Here is a 21,803-nt window from a genome sequence, read left to right as displayed (position 1 = left end):
GATCCTAAGCAAAATATTAACAAATTAAGTCCAGCAAAATATGGAATGGCTAATATATTATGATCTGGCTGAATTTGTATCAGGGATATAAGGATGATTTAACATTTGGTGATAGAAGAGAAATATCCTATGATCATTCCAAATAGGCCCACCGAAAGTATTTGCTTGCATTACCATCCATATAGGATTAAGAAAAAAAAAAACTTAGCAAACTAGGAATAGAAGGGAACTTCCCTATGATATATGACATCTCAGAAACTCTATAGCAAGGATTATGCCTATTGTTGAAATATTGAAAACTTTCCCTTGAAGATTGGGAATAAGGAAATGATTCCCATTATTATGACTATATTCAGTATCATTTTGATGAAATCATACAGTAAGGCTAGAAATAAAAGGTATAAGGATCAGAAATGAGAGAGTGAATAAAACCATGAGCGCAGAGATAAAAGAGTATCTTTCTAAAACAAAAGACCACTGAATCAGTTTAGTTTGAAACCACCCTTTTACAATGGGACACAAAATCTAAGTAGAATTTTTGAAAAATTGTTTTGGGGGAGAATTAATCAAATACTTTATCAAATACATGCCTGTTGTATATATGTCATATACAGCTCTAGGCTCTGAAGATACAACAATGGGTACAGCAAAGGCCTTTTCATTTGATTGAAGAGACGGATGATAAACAAGTGATCAGATAAATATATCGTATCATTTCATATAACAATACAGTGCAGGGGGCTATGCTAGGGCAGTGGCTTGAGAGAGGGATCACTTAATTTTTTTAAGAGTTTATTTGAGAAAGAGAGCAAGAGAGAGCATGAGTGGGGAGGGGTGGCAGGTAGAGAGAGAAGCAGTCCCCCCCACCGAGCAGGGAGCCCGATGTGGGGCTCGATCCCAGGACTCTAGGATCATGACCTGAGCGGAAGGCAGATGCTTAACAGACTGAGCCTCCCATGCACCCCAAGAGAGAGAGCCCTTTAGCCTGGTGGATCGAAGTTCCTCTCTGAGGGGGTGAATGTGAGCAGTGACCTGAATGCGAATTCCTGGTGAATAGCAAAAACATTTCAGTTCTTTTCTCTAAACAAAATAATTTCTTCCTTGTGAGAATGGTGGGTACAGACTTTCATAACAAAACATCCACTGACAAGATATTTTTATTTCTGGAGATCATAAAGATTCTCCTTTTAATGATCCATAAGTTCTTGGGCACCTGCAAACCACAGAGGCTGAGGTATTTCATTAAGAATAATTATTTAAGGACACCTGGGTGGCTCAGTGGGTTAAGCAACTGCCTTTGGCTCAGGTCATGATCCCAGAGTCTTGGGATCGAGTCCTGCATTGGGCTCCCTGTTTGGCAGGGAGTCTGCTTTTCCCTCTGACCCTCCCCCTTCTCATGCTCTCTCTCTCTTCCTCATTCTCTCTCTCTCTCTAATAAATAAATAAAATCTTTAAAAAAAGAAAAATTATCTTTAAAAAAAGGAAAAAAAAGAATAATTATCTTTGGGGGTGCCTGTGGGGCTCAGTTGTTAAGCGTCTGCCTTTGGCTCAGGTCATGATCCCAGGGTCCTTGGATCGAGCCCCTCAGTGGGAAACCTACTTCTCTCCCTCTCCCACTCCCCCTGCTTGTGTTCCCTCTCTCATTATCTCTGGCAAATGAAATCTTAAAAAAAAAAAAAAGAATAACTATCTTTGTAGTGTTTTATAACACTATCTTTTTCCTTGTGCCACTGACCTCTACTGCCCACTACCCACAACCAAGTCACATGCCTCTTTGAAAAAGATAAGTGCTGTGGGGAAGGCGGCTGCCATAGTCTCAGGGAGCTCTGGAGTAAAACTGACTTGATTGGTCAGTGTCTAAGGCAGGTCTAGAACCTCTTTCCATTAGGATCATCTTTTCATTTAGGATATTTTTTGCCCCCTAGATGTTAGGTGCCTGGATTTCTTGTTCTCTAGAAGAGAATTCCTCCAGCATCTTGCAGAGAGATGTTTAACCCAGTGCTAAGCCATTTCAAAGACAGCTACTCAGGACAGATGAATAGATGAAGCCCTTCTCTCAAATTAGAGAAGTGCTTTCAGCTTTCTTAAAGCAGCACAATTTGGTTCCACATTTCCTCTCTTTTCTCAGTTCTAAAATTTCTGAAATTACAAAACAAAGAAATCCTAAAACATAAAGGCAAAATATCTATCAGCAAGCCAGGGGAGCAAATGAAAGTACCATTGATCGAGTGCCCCATACCATGATACAAACTTAAAAAGTTTAAATTAATCTCTGCTCTAGATATGATTATTCTTATTCTATAGTTGAGCAAACAGGTTCAGAGAGGTTAAGTAACTTGTCCAAAGGCACCCCAGTGGAAAATTATAAGATGGACATTCTACTCTGGGCATTCCAGTTCTAGCTTATTCCCGCAGCTTCTTCTGGTCCCTCTGCCACACTGCTGTCTTGACCTTCAGAGATTGCTGCCTCCAAATGGCTATCCCTATCTTGCCATCGTATTTCTTAAGAAAAGGCAAAACTGGGGCACCTGAGTGGCTCAGTGGGTTAAGGCCTTTGCCTTCGGCTCAGGTCATGATCCCAGGGTCCTGGGATCGAGCCCCACATCGGGCTCTCTGCTCGGCAGGGAGCCTGCTTCCTCCTCTCTCTGCCTGCCTCTCTGCCTACTTGTGATCTCTGTCTGTCAAATAAATAAAATAAAAAAAAATAAAAAAAAAAAAAGAAAAGGTAAAACTATCCTCTTTCCAAGGCAGAGGATCTCCTCCTCTGCCCTGTGAGTACCAAAGGCTGAACCACACTTCTAAATGGGAGGTCTGACTTAATGGCATACTCTTGCTTTAGACAATTACAGATTGCTCTTGTTCTGGAAAAGCTTGCAACAAGGAAGTGGAGAGAAAGCATTTTGAATCACTGTGGAGAGCATCAATGAAGAAAAATGGATTTCCTTCAACCCTAAGGGAAAGAGTTAAAATATCCTTTTTTTTCTTCCTTTGAGTCCAAACTAATCAAATATCCCTTTAGAATAAAAACTTTTCATTTTATAGACATGTTGCTCTGAAAGAGTCAAGAGCATGCTGCCTTTCAAAATCTGTAATCTTTTTTAAGTCAAGAAAAATGCTTAGATTCCTAAAAATTAGCCTCTTCTCTACACAGCTGGCTGCCCAGCATACCCGACTTTCCATTAGTGTGCACCTGCAAATTCTGCCAATGGACTAGCCCTCGGTCCACCCTGCCAGCAACAGCCTCTACCAGAGATTTCTGATCTTAACTGGAGCTGCTTTCTTGGGTTTGAACAGGAGGAAGAAAAAAAAAAAGATCCAAGTTCCCCACTGTATCATTATCATTATTGTCTCTGCCTGTACTTCATTTGGCAAGAGGCCAAATTTGTCCCAAAGAAACTATGTCTGCATAGGGCAGGGCTCAACAAACTTTTTACTATAAACATTTTCAACTTTGCATGCAGGTGGTATGTCTATGTTGCAACTCTTCAACTCTGCTACTATAGCGGGAAAGCAGCCATAAATAACATGCAAATTATCGGAGTGGCTATGTTTCAATATCACTTTATTTACCAAACAGATGGTGGCTGGATTGGGACACCTCCTCCCGCCCCCCATAGTTTGCAAAACCCTGGTATCGAATCATTACTTCCCTAAGCCCACAAATAGGTAGTTCTCAACGTGTGGCCCTCAGATGAGCAGCATCAGCATTACCTGGAAAAATGGTAGGAATGCAAATTATCAAACTTTGGCATGTTATCAGGCTTGCTAAACGGAGAATGCTGGGCTCCAATCCCAGTATTTTTGATTCGGTAGGTGTGGGGCTGCACTTCGGGAACCACTGCAAGACATAGATGTCTTCCAAAAAAGAAAAGAAGAAGGTGTCTTCCTACATATAGGATCTGGGGAGGGGAGCCTCTGGTCGTCAGAATGCAGGGGTATCAGGAGCTAGAGGGGCAGTAGCAGCTGGGAGAGTCAGATCTGCTTGTTCTTCTAATCAGCTTCCTGCTGGGGCAAGAGCAGGACAGCCAAGGAAGCAAAAGTAGCCAAGGTCACAGCAAGGGGAGGAGCTTCTGAAGGCTGTGCTGCCAGGAAGCAGGAAGCGCTGCAGAGAGAAAAGCTGCAGGAGGGGTGAAGTGTCCCCTTGCCCTGCAGCTGTAGTGGCCCCAGTGACTGCATTTGCTCGTGTCCAGGCACAGGAGAGAAGAGGGAAATTCGCAGAGCCAAGTGCTTGCCCGAAGAGAGCTGCCACACAGTCAGCCCCCTGTCATTTTCTATAGTGTTAGGTCGCCTACCTTCACACCAGAACTTACTAGACACACAGTCATGGGACTGCAGGCTATCATGAAACATCTGGGTAGGGGGAAGGGGAGGGAACACCCCATCAGACCAGCCCTAGTGTCTCTTATTTGCAGAGGAGAATGGAGATTTCTTTATCATTAAATGCCCCTGATGTGAAAGGACAGACTCCTTGAAGCCAGAGGCTCATGTGTCATGAGCTTGGATACTGAGCCCTCCGCTCTCGTGAGCTTGTCAAGGGATTTGCAGGCCAGCTGGTGAGCAGATGCTGGAGATGGTGAGACCTGGCCCACAGGACGGGAGACGTGCAGCATGCCCTTGGCCTTCTGCCAGGAAGAATGTGAATGGGCAGAACTGTTTCCACGGCCACTTGCTCAAATGTGTATTATGTAATTCGCCCTTGCGCTACTGGGGTGCCAGCTAGGTGAAGACCAGCACTAGAACTTTCCAAAGAACAAACAGCCTGAACAGAATCCGCTCCAAGTCACAAAGCGTTGGGGAAAGAGTGCATGGAAAATCATGAAGATGTCTAGTGCTTCATGTCCAAACCGGATATGATCTCTGAACCCACTTCTACTCCTGGTTCCTATTAAAGTCTTGGCTCAAATCTCATCTCAGAACAAAAACTCCAGATAGAAGGTTGAACCTCCCATGCTTTTTGCTGGCTCACAGAGTTCTAGCACTGGTCACCATGCCTATATTTTAGTCAGCAGTTATCAGGTGATGGGGGGGACACCTCCTTGGGCTTCATGCCCAAATTGTCTAGACTTTTCCCAGACACGGATGGCAGAGAACAACACTTTGACCATAAGTCACTTAGGCCTTTTCCACAAAAACAAAACTCAGTATAGATAACACTCAAATGTTTTTAAAATTAACTGGTAGAACTTGAATGTAGAGCAAATTAAAAGAAAGATACAACAAATCTGAGGTAAATCTTCTTCACCACTTAATTTTTTCCTGGCTTTATTTATTCTTCACCAGGGAAAGTCTCTTTTTTCCACTTATAATTCCTTGGATTAAAAAAAAAGAAAAGTCCATATCTTACAGATATCGCCAAGATCTCACCTACTCATTCACTACCTATTTGAGAGTTCAGAGGTACTTGGTGTCTAAACACTCATTCACCCTACTGGCTTCCAGATGTCCCCTGCTTCTTAAATATACCTATATTGCTAATAGCAAACATCTAGAATTTTCCTCCTAAACTGGTGAATCCACATCTATCTAGTAATTTCCCTTTTAATTTTAAGAATATGGAAATGAGAAATAATCTTTTAAAAATCACTGTAATTTTTTAACAAAACCACTGTAATGTAACATGAGGAAAATGGTTAAGGATTTCATACTACAACTATATGATGGAATATATGCAACCATCAGAAATGCTTTAAAACACTAAGCAATGTAGGAGGAGCACACAGTGGATCAAAAGGCAGGAGTCTGCATCATTTTCAGCTGAGAACATGGAGCCATCTTGAACCTCCTGCATTACTCTTCCTTGTTCCCAGTCTCCATTCCATCCCTGGCCTCCTTGGTTTCTAACCTTCAGGCTTGCCACTCATTCTGACTCTGTGCTCACCTCCTGGGGTTCCATTATAATATTCAGCTGCCCCAGATTCATTCCCTGGCGTTTCCTCTCCTGAGCTGCTTCAGGCTCCACCCAGCTCCAAAAGCTTCAGACCCCTGGGACCTCAGTCTTGCACTAATCACCAAAATGCCCAACACCCTGACCACATTTGCCCTGGCCCAGTCAACCTCTTAGCACACAAGAACACATAGAACCTTCCACTTTTTCTTTTTCTTTTTTTTTTTTTTTTTAAAGAGAGAATGCATGTGCAGGTGAGCAGAGGGAAGGAGCAAAAAGAGATGGAAAGAGGGAATCTTGATCAAGCTCCACTTTCAGTGTGGTTCAGTGTAGCACTGAACGTGGAGCCTAACTTGGGGCTCGGTCTCACAACCCTGAGATTACGACCTGAGCTGAAATCAAGAGTCAGATGCTTAATGGACTGAGCCACCCAGGTGCCCCGAAACTTTCACTTACGAGAAGAATTTATAGTTTCCTAGAGATTATAGAGCAGCATACTGGCTCTCTTTAAAAAAAAAAAAAAAAAAAAGCCAGGCTCAGACTCTCCAAGGTCAGCAAAGGATAGAGACTTGACATGGAAGAGAAGCTGGGCTTTGCAGCTATGAATCTTGTTCTCCAAGATTCATCTTTCCTTTGGGAAGCCTCTCATTTGCTCTAAGAATGGTAGTGGCCGCCTTTCATTGATAGGAAGCAATAGAAGATCTGGGCTCAATTTGGTAAAGGAGTTGAAAGATGTGAGTTAACTTTAGCTAATGTTCTGGTTCTGATGAATAAATGATGGGTCCAAGGTGAGAGAGTTGATTTTGACAGTGATAGCTGAATCATTTGAAGCTTGGAGGCAGCAAAAAGGGCCCACTCATCTTTTCAGGTCCCTTCTTAGAGGCCTAAAGAGGTGATCAAATCTTTAATGATTTTACAACTGGGTGGCTAATTGGGTTAGGCCACTACCTTTGGCTTGGGTCATGATCTCGGGGTCCTGGGATCGAGTCCCACATTGGGCTCTCTGCTCAGCAGGAAGCCTGCTTCCCTCTCTCTCTCTCTGCCTGCCTCTCTGCCTACTTGTGATCTCTCTCTGTCAAATAAATAAATAAAATCTTTAAAAAAATGATTTTACAACTGGAAAAATTGTTTTTAAAAAGTTCAAATTCAATCTGTAGAATAAAACAAATAATAAAATAGGAAGTGTTCATTTTAATTTATAGATATTCTTTATTTGCAGGTCATGATAGGGAAATCATTGCTTATGAGAATGAACACACTTCTGAAAGATTCTAAAATTCTCAAAATTTTAAGCATTCATTTTGCTGTGCTTATTTTTAAATTATTATGTAAATTAAGATTTTTTCTGCTTTTACCTGAAATGATATTCTGTAAACTTCCTTCACTATACTTTATTTTTACCTTTGTTTCCTCTCATGGTAGGTAACTGTATCATTTCTGACTTTTTATCTAATTTTGAAACAATTTTTAAGACGTTCTTTTGAAAAATGCATTCAAATAATCGATTTTTATTTAAAGCAGTATCTGTATCTTCAACTTAGAAGTCTTTCTTTTTCCTCCATTCAGCTAGAGCCTCCTTTTGGCTATAGCAGAAAACAAACTTATTCTTCTTCTGATAAGCTCTTCTTTCTAAAGTAATAAAGATCTTGAAAGTAGTGGTGTCCATTTGGTCCATGTGAGTGCTATGGCCTATTGGTCAGATGAGATTCCCCCCAGGGAGCTTCTGTCTCACGTTTTGTGTCACTGAGCTTCCTCTGGTCACATGTTTCTCAACACCGGCATCTCCCTCCAAGCACGACTTGGAAAACCATGAAGGCAGGCTGACTGGCACCTTGGCATTGCCAAGAAAAGCCAATGTCTCACAGAAATTAAAGATGTTAAGGCATGATCTACTTCCATAAATCTTACCCAAGATGAAATTCATGAGGAGGCAGGAGAGGCGAAAAGCCCAGTCCAGACAAAATTGTAGGCTTTCTTGTTTCCTTGTCCTTCCCATAGGGTTAGTGATTGTGAAACTGTAGCAGGAAGGCCAAGAATGTTTGTAGCACCTCACACTTGTTCTTATACCTTTTAGCCTTCCAGATCCCCCTCCCCTCAGGGGCCATGCTATGTGGTTAGCAGAATAAAATCTCTGGGATAAATCCTTTCATTTGTACAGGTTGTCCCATTCCAAGGGAGATTTCTATAGAATGGAAGTTTTCTGAGGAGGACTGAATTTATTCTAGAGGAAGAAAGCATAGAAATTCTTCTCCAGTGGTTCCTGTACAGAAGGGAACATACAAAACAAGAATCCTGTTCCAGCATTTCTCAGGCTATATTCCTTGGCACCCAGTGCCCCCTCCTCCTCCGTGGGCCACCCCTGCCTCAGGAAATGTCCTCACTTCCCGCTTCCCTTTCTCCTCATGGCATTTAGCATCCAGTGTTCTCATTTCTAGGTCTGTCTCCCTGGAAGTAGGTTTTCCTGATTGCCTTCTATTTCTTTTTTATGCATTGCTCCAGGAGCAGGTTTCTTCCATACCAACCTCTGGCCTGGGACCCAGAACCTTTTGAGAAAGAAAAGAAGGTGATAAAGCTGGAGGCCATCTTGCCTTATCCCTCTCTTTTCTGTTGGGCTGCAGAATAGACAGACGTTTGGGCAAACAGTTGACTTCAGAGGTATTTTCTTAAAGTTAAATATAATCCTCTTAGTCACTTTCTAATACCTTGGATAAGCCAGAGGTCAAGCAAATGTTGCATCAGCTGTAACCACTCAGGATTTCAGCTGTTTTCCGACAGGCCCCTATTTCGTTCTTCAGTACCTAGATTTTCATTACCATTTTCAGAAAAGGTCAGTGCGGTTATTTAATTGCAGAAGAAAAAGTGTCCAACTTGTAATCCTTTAAGCAGACTCTTCAAACAGGCTATAGCCCAGTCTCCAATATTTGATATATTCTGAAGCAAACTGGGTCGAGAGCTCGTCTCTCTTGAAAACCAACCGCCCAAGTCCTAAACACCCTTCAAAAGTCATCTTGTCTCATTGTCGAAATGGGAAAATTCGACGCTGCCCTGATGGTGACAGACTGTGGCATCTCTGCCAGCGTCTGGAAACCTGGATGCTGTCAAGTGGCAGAGCTGTGAGGTTTAAAACCAGCTCAGAAGCGAAAAACTCCGTTGGAAACCACCCATCTCTGCCATTGCCTATCGAGCTGGCAAAAGAATCAAGCTGAGAATATTTTTTCTTCTTGGCTGGCATATTGAAATCTGTAAACCTCTTTCTGTAGAACAGAAGCTGTTGAGGGTTTATTTTTTCCTGACGTGAGCTAGAGCACATGGAAAGAGCTTGCAGTCTAATTTTGCCAACTATCAGAGTTGGGTGGGGTTGGGTGGTGAGAGTTTCTCTTCACAATGACGTTTCTGGCCACACTGGAAACTGCCTTCTATCGCTGGGTCCACCACTTCAGTGAGAGGAGATGCTCTGTAAATGTCTCCAAGGAGCCTGCTAGGGAACTCCGCCCTCAGACTCGCCCCGCCTGCATGTCTCCTAGGAGGGCACCCACGTAAAAATGCCTGCGTGTGAGAGACGTGAGCCCCAGCGTTGGGACTGAGTGAATGCTCTTGTTCTCCCAGACACTGGAGGCTTCACCCTCTTCACTACATGGTCCTGGCCACCTCCTCATCTCCTCAGTATCACTAAGGCCCCTCAGTGTCAGCCCCTGGGGCTGTTGTCTGAAACTTCCCCATATTTTGGTAGCTCGCCTGCTGTTCCCTCAGCCTGAAATGCCCTTCCCCCTTTTTGCGGAAATCTCTGCTCTTTAACCAACCAGCTCGGATATCACCACCTCACTGAGAATTCCTAATCCCGTCACTCAGTATCAAGTAGTTCTTTCTCTCAGCTCTAATGGCTCTTCATTCTGGGCTCTCCTCAAAAACTGTTTTGTTTTGTTTTTTTTTTCCTACCCTTTTATAAGGTACTGAGGAGGTCAACGTCCCCCTCAGCAGACTGTGCCTCTCAAGGGTGGGGACTGGGTTTATTTTCTGTGTTTGTATACCTAACATCTTGCATTATTCCTACAATATTTGACATTGGATACATGTTTCAGAAAGGAAGGAAGGAAGAAAGGAAGAGGGGAGGAAGGGAGAGAAGGAAGGAGGAAGGAAAGAGGGGAGGTTATTTCATTTTTCTCCCTAGATTCCAATCTCTGTAAGGCTGTCTTTTATTTCCCTTTGAATTTACACCTCATCCCTGACCTCACTCTATTTAGCAATGATTTCATATAATCACTCTAGGATTTCATTTGACCTGAAGACTGAGATCGAATCCTGGTTTTCTATGAACTAGTTGTGTTGTTTAGAAGGCTCATAGGCCCTAGTTTCCTTAAATCTAACTCAAAGGGGATTCAAAATATCATTCAGGGCTTCCCAAATGAATGCTAAGTACCAAAAGGAATGCATATCACTTCCAAAAATAAATATTGGCCATGTATAGAATATATGATTCACAAACCAAATCAAGGCACTCTGAAGGAGAAGGGTGGTATTTCTCCATAATCCAAACCAGCTGAGAAACCAGAGCTGCTACACTGTGCTGCCTTGGTTTTCGGTTCTCCTTGCTGGCTGGCATGGAGGAGATGAGAAGACTCTGGAGAAAGGACTAAATGTGTTTAGAGACCTCAGCTGATGGGAAGGTGTCAGGAAGCAGAAAGTCATCTTGCTGCAGCGTGACTGTTCAGTGGCTGACGTACTTGCCGTGGCAACCCCCATATCTCGAATCACGAGGCATAAAAAAAGGAACCCACTGGAAATGTGATTTGGAGCAACCATATTCTTCCACGTACTCAAGCTAAAACCTTGGCCTCTGCTATGCTGTGAGTGTTTCGCCCCCTCCAATTTCACATCTTGAAGTTCTGATGTCAAACATGATGGTGTTTGTAGGTGGGGTCTTTGCTCCTGAGGCCCTCATGACCTAATGGGAGTAGTGCCTTTATAAAAGAAACTGCAGAGAGTTCCTTGCCCCCTTCCACCATGAGAGAACACAGGGCGAAGGCTGCGACTCAGGGGAGAGCCCTCACCTGACCATGCTGGTGCCACGATCTTAGACTTCCAGCCTCCTCTGAAGAAGTAAATGTCCATTGTTTTCAAGCTGTCCTGTCTGTGGTGTTTGGTGATGGCAGCCTGAATGCACTAAGATGGCATCAGCCCTGACTGTTCCCTTCTCCCTCTCCCACAGCCAACCCATGGCGAAGTAATTCCTGTCTGCTTTACCCAGGACCTAATCATTTCTCATTACCTCCACATTCTGGACATCTCGACTCTGGGCACTTGCACAGGCTGTTTCCTCTACCTGGTGCTCTTCCCCAGATGATGGGGGCGGGGAAGACAACTCCCTCACTTCCTTGAGCTCACAAGTCACCTTCCCAAGGGTGCCTTCCTTCCCTGACCACTGTTAAAAAATTTCCACATCAACAACCATCCACCTTCCTTCATTTTTATACCCTTACCACAACCCCACAGAGGACACATTGTCTTCATCTTATTTACTTTGTTCTCCCCAAATAAAATGTGAGCCTTACCAGGGTAGGGACTTTTGTTGGATTTTTCTTTTTCTTTCTTTTCTTTATTATTATTATTATTATTATTATTATTATTATTTTGCCATACCCCAGTTCCTTGAACAGGGCTGCCAGGCGTACTAGGGGCCCAGTTACTACTTGTTGAATGAATGAATGGCTAGAGGGTAGCTATCACAGACTGATAGGGGACCATTAGAACCCAGGTTAGAAGAGATTGGCAAGCTGGCTCTTCCCAGCAGAAGCATCACCTGACTCCACAGCACTGCCACAGGACACTCACACAGAGTTCTCAGAGGGGTTAAAGCAAATGAGTCCAGCAAGGCCCCCTCCAACCCTTCCTAGTGAGCGGCTGGCTGGAAATCCCCCAGGAAGTGTGATCCCCGCAGGCAGGGGATTTCCAGCAGAAACTGTCAGAGAGAGCCTTTGACCCTGGGATGGCCTCTGCCTCTGGGGTGTTGGGGATATTCTATTTTCTCTCCTGGGCCTCGCTCCTTCTGTCCTGGGTCCTCTATTCCTGGCTTTGGTGGAGGCTGGCTTGGCTATCCTGGTTCCTGGGCTAGGAGCCACTGGAGGCACTAGAAAATCTGCCTCAGAACAATAAACATGTTCTAAGCATCAACTACCAGCCAGGCACAGTGCTTGGTTCTAGGGATTCCAAAATGAACCAGTCAAGGACCATGCTCTCTAGGACTCTATGGCTTCCCTTGAGCACATGAGGTGAATGCACACAGAAAGAAAATAGCAAAGCAGGACCTCATGGGGCAAGGGACCCCTGGGACAAGGATGTCCAAAAAAGGGTTCATGGAAGAAACAGGCTTTAAACTGGCCTGAAGAGCTGAGAGAGGAGACAGGTCAACCCAAAGGAGCAAGTTTTCTGGAAGACTCAAACATCCATAATTCAACACCCAAATTCAAGGGGCAAAATTCTGGCATGAGGGAGGTCAGGTGCTTCCTTCCAACTGTGGGCTGGAAGCGTTTGCCTTCTTCCTGTGCAGACTCTACTCAGAATGGTGGCTCCCACTCCTACTTCCTCCACCTTATGTTCCTGGATCATGGGATGACCTCTTTGGTGGACCCAAACATATACAGTCTCCACTTCCAAGCTCTGGGACATTCAGATTCTGAAAAGCCTGTAGCCTTTACTTCTCTCCAGAGTCTGTTCCTGCAACTTGGTTCCAGAAACCTGATTTTCCTCATAACTTTTGTTTGGTTTTTTAATTTCTGCAGGATGTCCTGAAGATAAAGCCTCTTTGCATGTCCACATGCACATTAATCATCCTTGTTCAGAAAGCCAACCGCACTGCTCACCAGCACGTCCCTAGAGACTCTCCCATGAATATTTACACTGACAGTGTCTCTCTGCGTGCAGCACTACTGGGACCAACCACTCCTGCCTGAAGAAAAGTTGAGGTAAGTTACAAAAATAGGGAGACACACCAAGAATAAACCAGTGTTTCTCAGCCTTTTCATGAGCTTAGCTTGTTCTTCTGGAATCTTTACCGGGCCTTTCTTTTCTTAAGAAATGAACTTGAGCTCTCTTTCCAGGCTGGCATGGCCTAAGTTTCTTTGCTTCTCTGTCTCCTACACCTTCAGGTGTTTCCACCTCTGCATGGGACCTCTTTTATCTCATGACAGGCACTTCTTTCATTCGCTGACAATTGGCCTTGTGAACCTTCATTCCCCCTCAGTTCTGAGGGGGCAGGAAAAAGGGAAGTTGGGAGCAGACGTGCTGAGCTCTGTGGAGGCTCCTGCGTGGCGGATCAGGTCTCCTACCTCACATACAGAGCAGAAACTGCCCGTCTGGACTTCCTCAGGGCCTCCTCCTTAAAAGTACCCTCACCTCTTGGTTTTGTCTGTGTTTTGCTGACCCAGCATTCTTCCATACTTTTCTGCTAACAGTACCCTGGTTTTCCTCAAGAACTGTGACTCTCAGTTCACATGGCTTGGGGGGAGGGGGGCTCATCCCATGACTAACTGGGGACAGACATGTGATCAGCCAACGTCAATCAGTTCTCCGTTCTCTTTAACTAGAATCATTGGTCAGGAACAGGCACATGACCTCATTTGGCTAATAAGAATTCATTCTGAAAATTGTATTCAAATGAGAAGAGAATTTTTTTTTTTTTTTTTAAGAGAATGCCTTTTGAGAGCCTCCTTTAACTGATGGTGGGGGTGCGGACAGAGAAATACAGAGCGCAGAAGTGTCGGGAGATTAAATCCTAACCCAGTTGATCCAGCTGCTCTTAAAACTAGATCCATCCTTCCGTTACTGAGCCAATTAACTTCCCTTTTTTGTTTAAGCACCTTGTTTCATTCTGCAAGTTTGTCATTAATCTCTGTTCTTTCTGTTATTTGCAACAAAACAAGAGTCCTGCCCCTTTCTGGGGAAAATGTGTCCTTCCTTCTAGCCCCCAGTGTCTTCCATCACATCTCCTGCTATCTCCTTGGGTCCTTTTTCTATTTTCTCCTTTCTCACCTCCAGGTGTTTTCCTCCAGTCTCTCAATCTCTTCAAATACACCTGCCTCAATTGTATCCTTAGCCCTCCCATTGCCCTTGGCTACCCCCAGGTCCTCCCTTATCTTCCCAGCCAAGCCTACAGAGAGCCAGCTGATCTCAGAGGTTTTCCTTCTCTGCCTCCCATTACTTTTCAACCAACAACTGTCTGGACTCTTCCTGTGCTTTATTAAAACTGTGCTCAGGAGAAACAGGAGTGACCTGCCAACAATCCTTTCCAGTAACTGACTCTTCATTTGTATCTTTTTTAAAGATTTAATTCTTTATTTGAGAGAGAGAGAATAAGGGAGAGTCCGCGAGAGAGGCAGAAGCAGACTCCCTGCCGAGCAGAGAGCCCAATGTGCAGCTCAATCCCTGGACCCTGAAATCATGACCTGAGCCGAAGTCAGACGCTTAACTGACTGAGCCACCCAGGCGTCCCTCATCTTTGTCTTCTTTAACTCCCTATAGGATGTTACAGTGCTGGCCTCCCCTGCCTGTTTGTCTTCTTTCCTGATTTCCTCTTTTATGATCTACTCTAGTGCCTCTACTACTCAGTTCCATTTGGGCATTTCCAGCTGCCTGTGGATCCCCTGCAGACGTTACAGGGACCTCAAGCTTACAGAGCCCTGCACATAGTAAATGCTCAATAAAGAACTATTAAAAGAATAAAGGGAAACATCCTCAAAACGTAAGACACTAAATTCAAGGCCTATGGAATTCTCTGCCTAACCAGCAGCATTATTTCAATCTTCTGTTTTTTGCACTTGGTTTCCCCACTACCTGCTTTTCCTTCAAATATCAATTCTAGTATTACTTCTTCTTGACAATACACACCTTGACAATACACACTTCCCTTGACAATACACACCTATACATGTATCACATAGGCAGACACAATATCTTCTGTTGCTTCTGGGCTCCTACATTTCATTTCATTTCATTTCATTTCATTTCATTTCATTTCATTTCATTTCATTTCATTTTTAGAGAGAGAGAGAGGGAGAAAGCAGGGGGTGGGGGAGTGGAGAGGGGCAGAGGGAGAGAGAGACCCTTATGCAGTCTCCACATCCAGCATGCAGTCTGAAATGGGGCTCAATTTCATGACCCTGAGATCATGACCTGAGCCTAAACCAAGAGTCTGATGCTTAACTGACTGAGCCACCCAGGTGCCCCTTCCCACAACACTGTATAGTTCCCTTTAAAAAGAATGTAACATTTATTATATTGTTTTGATTTGATTATTACGTTTCTGTTTGTGTCAGGAGATGATGAGCAGGTTCTGGTCTTGTCTCTGCCCCTCACCAGCCATGTACATGATGCTGGAAAAGTCATGAGACTTCTGGGGCATCAATTTCCTCATATAACAAACAGAGCACCCATCCCAGAGTGACTGGGAATGAGAGGCTGGTATGGATGAGCTTTGTAAACTCTGCAAAAAAAGGGGTGGGGCGTTCTGCAAGGAATGGCGGCGGTGGGGGGGGGGGTTCGGGGAATTGCATTTTCTTCCCAGCCCTGTCCCTCAGCAGCCCTGCAAACTAGAGTAAAAATTCAAGTTACAGAATATGGAAGATAATGCATGTTTAATTGCTTTGTAAACTGTGAGGGTCTTAATGCCAGCCATCGCTAGCTTAGTACTACTTTGCCTTATCTGACCAACTCTGAACAAAAGACTATGTTAAACCATATCAGTGCCAATAGTTCACAAAGGGAGAAGGGAGGGAGACTTGCCTACTAAATACAGTCCTTGTATATTTATATCACAGGAACGATATTGGTTTGACATTTGTAACTCATGTTGCCTCTTGCAGGAGCTCACTTGTATTGAGTGCTTACTCTGAACATCAAGCTAAGCACTTAGCCTACGTTTAAAAAAAAAAAAAATCTAACCTTTCCAAAACTTCCAAGTAGTGAATACTCCCACTTGGCACATAAGGAAAGTGAGGCTTAGCACGGCTGAGTAACTGCCACGAAGGGCAGAGCGGGGCATGGGACCCATATCTGTCTCCATGGGGCTGAAGTCTAGGCCATCCACCACACCCTCCGATGCCTGTCTCCAGAAAGAAGGGCGAAGGGCCCCTGGGACCCCGCAATCAGTGATGCTGACAGCTCGCCTCTAACTTTTCTACCCACTCGACCATAAAGGCTGTTATTTCTGCTGCAGTTTCTCCCACAGAAGCCTTTCGGGCTGTAACTATCTCGTGCTAGGAATTAAACCTCAATATTGGTGTGCCTTCTAAAAATGACAAATAAACATTGCTATGCACAAACTGTTGTGAACAAATCAAGTTTCCCAAGGCAAGTAAAATGTTCTCAGAGTGTGGTTCTAACTCTCAGGACACTCAGGAGTTCATGGCCAAGATTAGTGAGGGGAGGAGGCCAAATGAGTCTTTGCTCCTAGCCATCCCCTTGTTCCTCCTCCTCCAACCTGAGGGCAGCAAATTCCCAACAGTCTCACAATCAAAGAGTTTAAGAGCAGGACATTTCTCAGAGATAAACTCATCCTCCCTCCTCATTTTCTAAGAAGACTGAAGCCCAGAGAGGTTAAGTGAATTTCCTAAAGCCACATAGCTGGCAAGCATTATTAGGTAGGTGACATTTAAGACCAAACCCATCCTATATTTCTCACAACTCTGTAAGATAGGTTCTGTAATCACCCCCATTTTACAGGTAAAGAAAGAGAAGTATTGAGAGGTTGGGTGGCTTGCCCTGTGAAGGCAGAGCCAAGAGTCTATCCCAAGGCATTTTTCTCTTGACTATTTCCTTCTTCTGCTTCTTCAACAACCCACTCCACAGTCACATGGACACAGAGAACCAGGGAGCCCGTCTCTCGTCTGGCCGGTAAAGATCGGACAGAAACCCTTAAGACTTTCTCCTCTGATCAATACCTGAGCTGAGTTACCTTCTTTTTTATTTTACTCATCAAGGCCTACCACAGTGGGGACGAGAAAAGCCATTTTGGTCCAGGGCCTGTGACCACAAAATGTCATATTTAGACCTCTGACATTCCTCTTACAGTCTCAGACAGAAAAGATGGACAGAAATTATCTTCATCACATAGCCTAACAACATAGCTTTATTTATAAAACTGTTTATTTTTTTAACATAAATTCTTCCATTTTTCCAGGACCGACAGTTATTTTATGGTTATATTTTATGTTAACAGGGCAGATGTATAGGATACAAAAGCACCCAGTTTTTGTAACCTTTCTTCTGTACTGCTTCCTTTTTTATGTCTTTACAGAGGGATCCCCTTGACCTCTAAGCAGCTTTGACGCTCACTTCCCTGAAGCCTCTCTGAATTATTCTTTACGGAAAATAAAAATGAGATTAAGCTCTCCATTTAAAGATAGGCTGCAACAAGGGAGATTAAATCTTTCTGGTTATCACATACCATGGCTCTCAGGAAATTCCCAGGCTCTTTTGCGGTGTTCTCCCTTTCCAGCTATAATGGCTGTTCAGCCGATAAAATTGCTTTGCGGATTTGCCCTGTTCTGTTGGGATGAAATTATGAGAGGAGACAGTTTCAGCTGCTCGGTTGCCTTGAAATCTTGTGCTTGGCCTAGAGCTCAGGGCTGCCTGTGTTTTTCAAGTTAGGAAGCTGCTAACTGGTCGGCCACCGCCTGTGAAATCCACACAGATTTCACCTTTGTGCTAATGAACACCCTACACAGAGGCACTTAGTGAAGTCTCGCCATGTGCCTGGCAGGTGCTAAGATCTCATGCCTGCCCTCCAGTACCTGACACCTTGGAAGAGAGGTAAGGCAGGAGAGAAAACTGATAGGAAGGGCTCATCAAGTCATGGTCTGAGGTCCTTGTGGGCACAAACAGGCATTCACAAACTGTCCCTGAGTGTTCTCAGCCTTATCCTGGTACACCCCACCCCAAAGGAGCCTGCGTTCCAGCCATACCAAATCTCTAATTTCTCCCTGAAACGTGGTGCTATTTCTTTTGCCTCGAGTGTCCTTGCATTAGAGAGTCCCTGTTCTCAGAGGGTCTTACTCCACCTGGCAAACTCCTACTCATCCTTTTAAACCCAGCTCAAAAGCGCCTACCGACTATTAACTCATACTTACTGTTTACCCCATGCCAGGAGTTGTTCTACCCTCACTCATGTTAATTTGGTGGTTTTCAAAGTGTAGCATCCCATGTCAGCATCAGCATCACCAGGGAGCTTGCTAGAAAAGCAAATTCTTTTTTTTTTTTTTTTAAGATTTTATTTATTTTTTTGACAGGCAGAGATCACAAGTGGGCAGAGAGGCAGGCAGAGAGAGAGAGAGGGAAGCAGGCTCCCTGCTGAGCAGAGAGCCCAATGCAGGGCTTGATCCCAGGACCCTGGGATCATGACCTGAGCTGAAGGCAGAAGTAACCCACTGAGCCACCCAGGCGCCCTGAGAAAGGCAAATTCTAGAGGCTCACCCCTCGACTGACTGGATCAGAAACCTATTCACAGTCATCTGTGTCTTCACAAGCCCTTCTGGTGATTCTGACGCACACTAAGAGCCACTAACGTAACTCACTTCATCTTCCCAACTGTCTTATGAGATAAATATGTTAATCCTCATTTTACAGCTGAATCCACTGAGCCATAGAGAGGTTAAATAACTTACCCAGGGCCATGCCCTTAACCACCTAATATCCTACAATTCAATGTGTTGGTCTTTCTGAATTATTTTTTCCTCTATGAAGAAATTCCTCTCTCCTCTAAATTGCCCTCCTCTCTGTGTTCCCTAGAATGTTGTATCCAATCTGCAACTTCTCTTTTCACATTCTGTTACTGTAGTAAATAACTCTAAGCATGGCTTGTCCTGGAGGACCAGTGAGGTCCTCCAGGATGGGGATGCTGCAAGTAATTCATCTTAAACCTTGTGCCTCGCCTGGCATAGAGGGTTGATGCACATTTGTTTAATGAAGGGAAAAATGAAACAATCACAAGGTTTTATCAACACTTTGGGGCAATAAAATCAGTTTGAAACCATTTTGAATATTCTCTAAGGAGCAAAGATTTATAGATTCACCGTCCTTGTTTCATTGCCTCCTGGTTGTCAAGGATAGTTTTTGTGAGGAGAATTGGCTCGGGCTCTGTTCATGTTGTGTGCAGAGTCAGAATGACCATTATAATTCATTTCAACACCTATTGGCTACATTGAGTATTTATTATATTCAAAATACTGTGAAAACTGAGAAGATTTAATTGGTTCTTTCTAAAATTGATTCACACTGGAATTAATTTAAGCTCCAATGCCCCTGGTTCTTTATCACATGGGAAAAATCTATCCAGAGTTCCGCCCCCCCACCCCTTTTCAAATTGTAATTTTTTAGGGTCTTATTTATTTATTTGATAGACAGTGAGTGAGGATGCAAAAGTAGGGGGAGCAGCAGGCGGGGGGAGAAGCAGGCGCCCCACTGAGCGGGGAGCTGGACATGAGGCTTGATCCCAGACCCTGAGATCATAACCTGAGCCAAAGGCAGACGCTTAACTGACTGAGCCAACAGGTGCCCCTCAAATTGTGATTTTTTGAAAGCTGTTGTAGATGCTAGTCTGAGGTATCCTATTTTTCTCAAAATACATTCACGTCTCAGGAAGTGAAGCCACAGTATCAGCACGAGACACAATCTCCAGAGGAAGGAATGATGTTTTGACCTGCTCAGGGCATTTCAGCAGAAAAATAGCTGGGGGATACAGAACCAATGTTTGTTGAACTTCACATCTGACTTGACCCTCACAGTGATCCTGTGGCAGCCACTGTTGATCCCACCTTGTTCAGCTAAGGAAACTCAAGCTCAAGAGGTTACTATTCACCAAGTCACAGAGCTGGTAAGTGGCAACGTGGAGATTTGAACCCGAGTCTGCTGCCTTGCAGTCCATGCTATTCTCTAACCAAAATTTTTGACCTCTTGATGGGGATGGTGGGAGAGGCACAATTCATGGAGTGCTTTCTCGCTAAATCCTACAGGTCACGGAACAACACGTTGGCTTCTTTGTCTCATGTCTCCCTCCCTGTCCAAGGATCTGTTCAGTCTGGCACACCTATTTCTACCAGACAGGGTTTGAGCGAATTCCATTCCAGAACCCTCATCCCTTTGAGGGTTCTGTAACATCATAAAGATAGTCTCCCAGTGCTTCATCTTATCGCCTGGCACTGGGCTTTTGGTACTGATTATTTCAGTGCTAAAAAAATATTTTTAGGCAGAATAATACATTTCACAACAATTTACAAATGACTGCCCTTTACAACTAATTCTTAACTTCATGGAGTCTTATTTGAAAGACCTCTCGTCTTTGGTGGCTCTGCTGTTTCTCCCTGACATGCTCCCATAAGTCTCCTCCTCCAAGGAGCTTCTAGAGCAGAAGGTCCAGACCTATGAGGTTCAGTACTGACCTCAGAGGAGGATGAGTGCAGGTGGTGACTCGGCTTCATGGTCAACTCCTCTCCCTTTCCTAGGACCCAATGCAGCAGCACTCACTGTCCTAAGACACAGGAAGGAGAATCTGAGCCCAATGCTGGGAAATCAGACAGTGAGAGCTGCTGCACTGGGCCCTAGGAAAGGGGGAGGAGTTGACCATGAAGCCAAATAAACAGCAGAAGGGAATTCAAGGTAGCATCACTACATTGTCCCTGCTCATGAAAACTTAATTTTGCATAAAATTCAATATATTTTATTTCTTTCCCAAATAGAAACAACTTTAATGACATCTAGTATATCTTCGGCCTTTAAACTTGACTTGTCTATGAAATATTTTTATATTTATAAGGTTAATCTACTACGATGCAATGGAGCAACTTGAGAATTGACAAAAATATTAAGATTGATGTAAGACAAATGAATGTGAAGGTTTGAACATGAATTTTATGTAAGACAATGCTGCCTTTTTTTTCTTAAATCAAATGATAATGGTTAATAGATAAATTCACTATATCACTAATGCATGACTAAGTTGTATAAGGCCCCAGGTTCTCTGTGGATTCTGTTCTCTGAACCGTGTTAGAGAAGCTCTTCCTCTCATTCCAGGGGTGTCGCTACAGTAAAATGTGTACCTAGGTATGCTGAGGTTTGGTGAAGGAGTTGGACTAGCAATTCCTTCTTTTCCCCCTTATTTCTGTTCTACCTCCTTTAAAAATATATATTTGCAAGTTTACAATGCAAGCTATGCATCTTCATTCCACCTGGAATTAGAGAGAGAACATAGATACCCTATGGCCCAGCTATTCTCTCCTGTGCATTTAAGAAAAACAAATACATGCTTGCAAAAAAGATATGAACGAGAATGTTCATGATGGCCTGATTACTGATAACTCCAAACTAGAAACAACCCTAATGTCCATTAACAATAACGTCCACCAACAGATGCATATAACACAGTATATTCATGTAATGAAATGTCACACCGAAATAAAAAGATATTACTGATACACACAGTAACATCGATGAGCCTCGAACATAAAATGTTCAGTTTCACTTATGGGAACTTTCTATGGTCACAGCAGTCGGAAGGCTGGTTACCTCTGGGCAGATGGCACTGACTGGGGGGGAGGGAGAGGAAAACTGCTGGGGAGATGGAAATGTTTTCAGATCTTGACCTGCCTGTGCTCCATGAGGACCTACATGAGAAACAATTTATCAAGTTGTATACTGAGTGTTTATGCACTTTACCATATAGAAATTATATATCAATATTGAAAGAAGCAAAGAGAGAGCTGCACCAAGAAAACCTACCCACCAAAGCTTTACCAAGAAGGTTGGGGATGGAGTCATTCCAGCATTTGCTTTGCTAAGGGGCAACTTGTAAGCCACACTGACCATTGCTTTATATACTGGGTGTTGTGTTAGTAGCTTTGTTTTCCTTTCAGTTCTCCCCTCCAGTCTGGGAGGT

The 21,803-nt window shown here is 43.8% G+C and overlaps 1 protein-coding gene across 3 annotated transcripts in view; it reads right to left on the bottom strand.

The window, feature by feature from the left end:
• The window catches only part of KCNAB1 (potassium voltage-gated channel subfamily A member regulatory beta subunit 1), a 402,643-nt gene that overhangs the window by 151,285 nt on the left and 229,555 nt on the right, over positions 1–21,803 (bottom strand). The window lies entirely within an intron of this gene.

The sequence above is a fragment of the Lontra canadensis genome, unplaced genomic scaffold (assembly GCF_010015895.1).
Source record: "Lontra canadensis isolate GAN:19392208 unplaced genomic scaffold, GSC_riverotter_1.0 scaffold6, whole genome shotgun sequence".
NCBI lineage: Eukaryota > Metazoa > Chordata > Mammalia > Carnivora > Mustelidae > Lontra > Lontra canadensis.
This window is presented reverse-complemented; position numbering and strand designations above follow the sequence as displayed.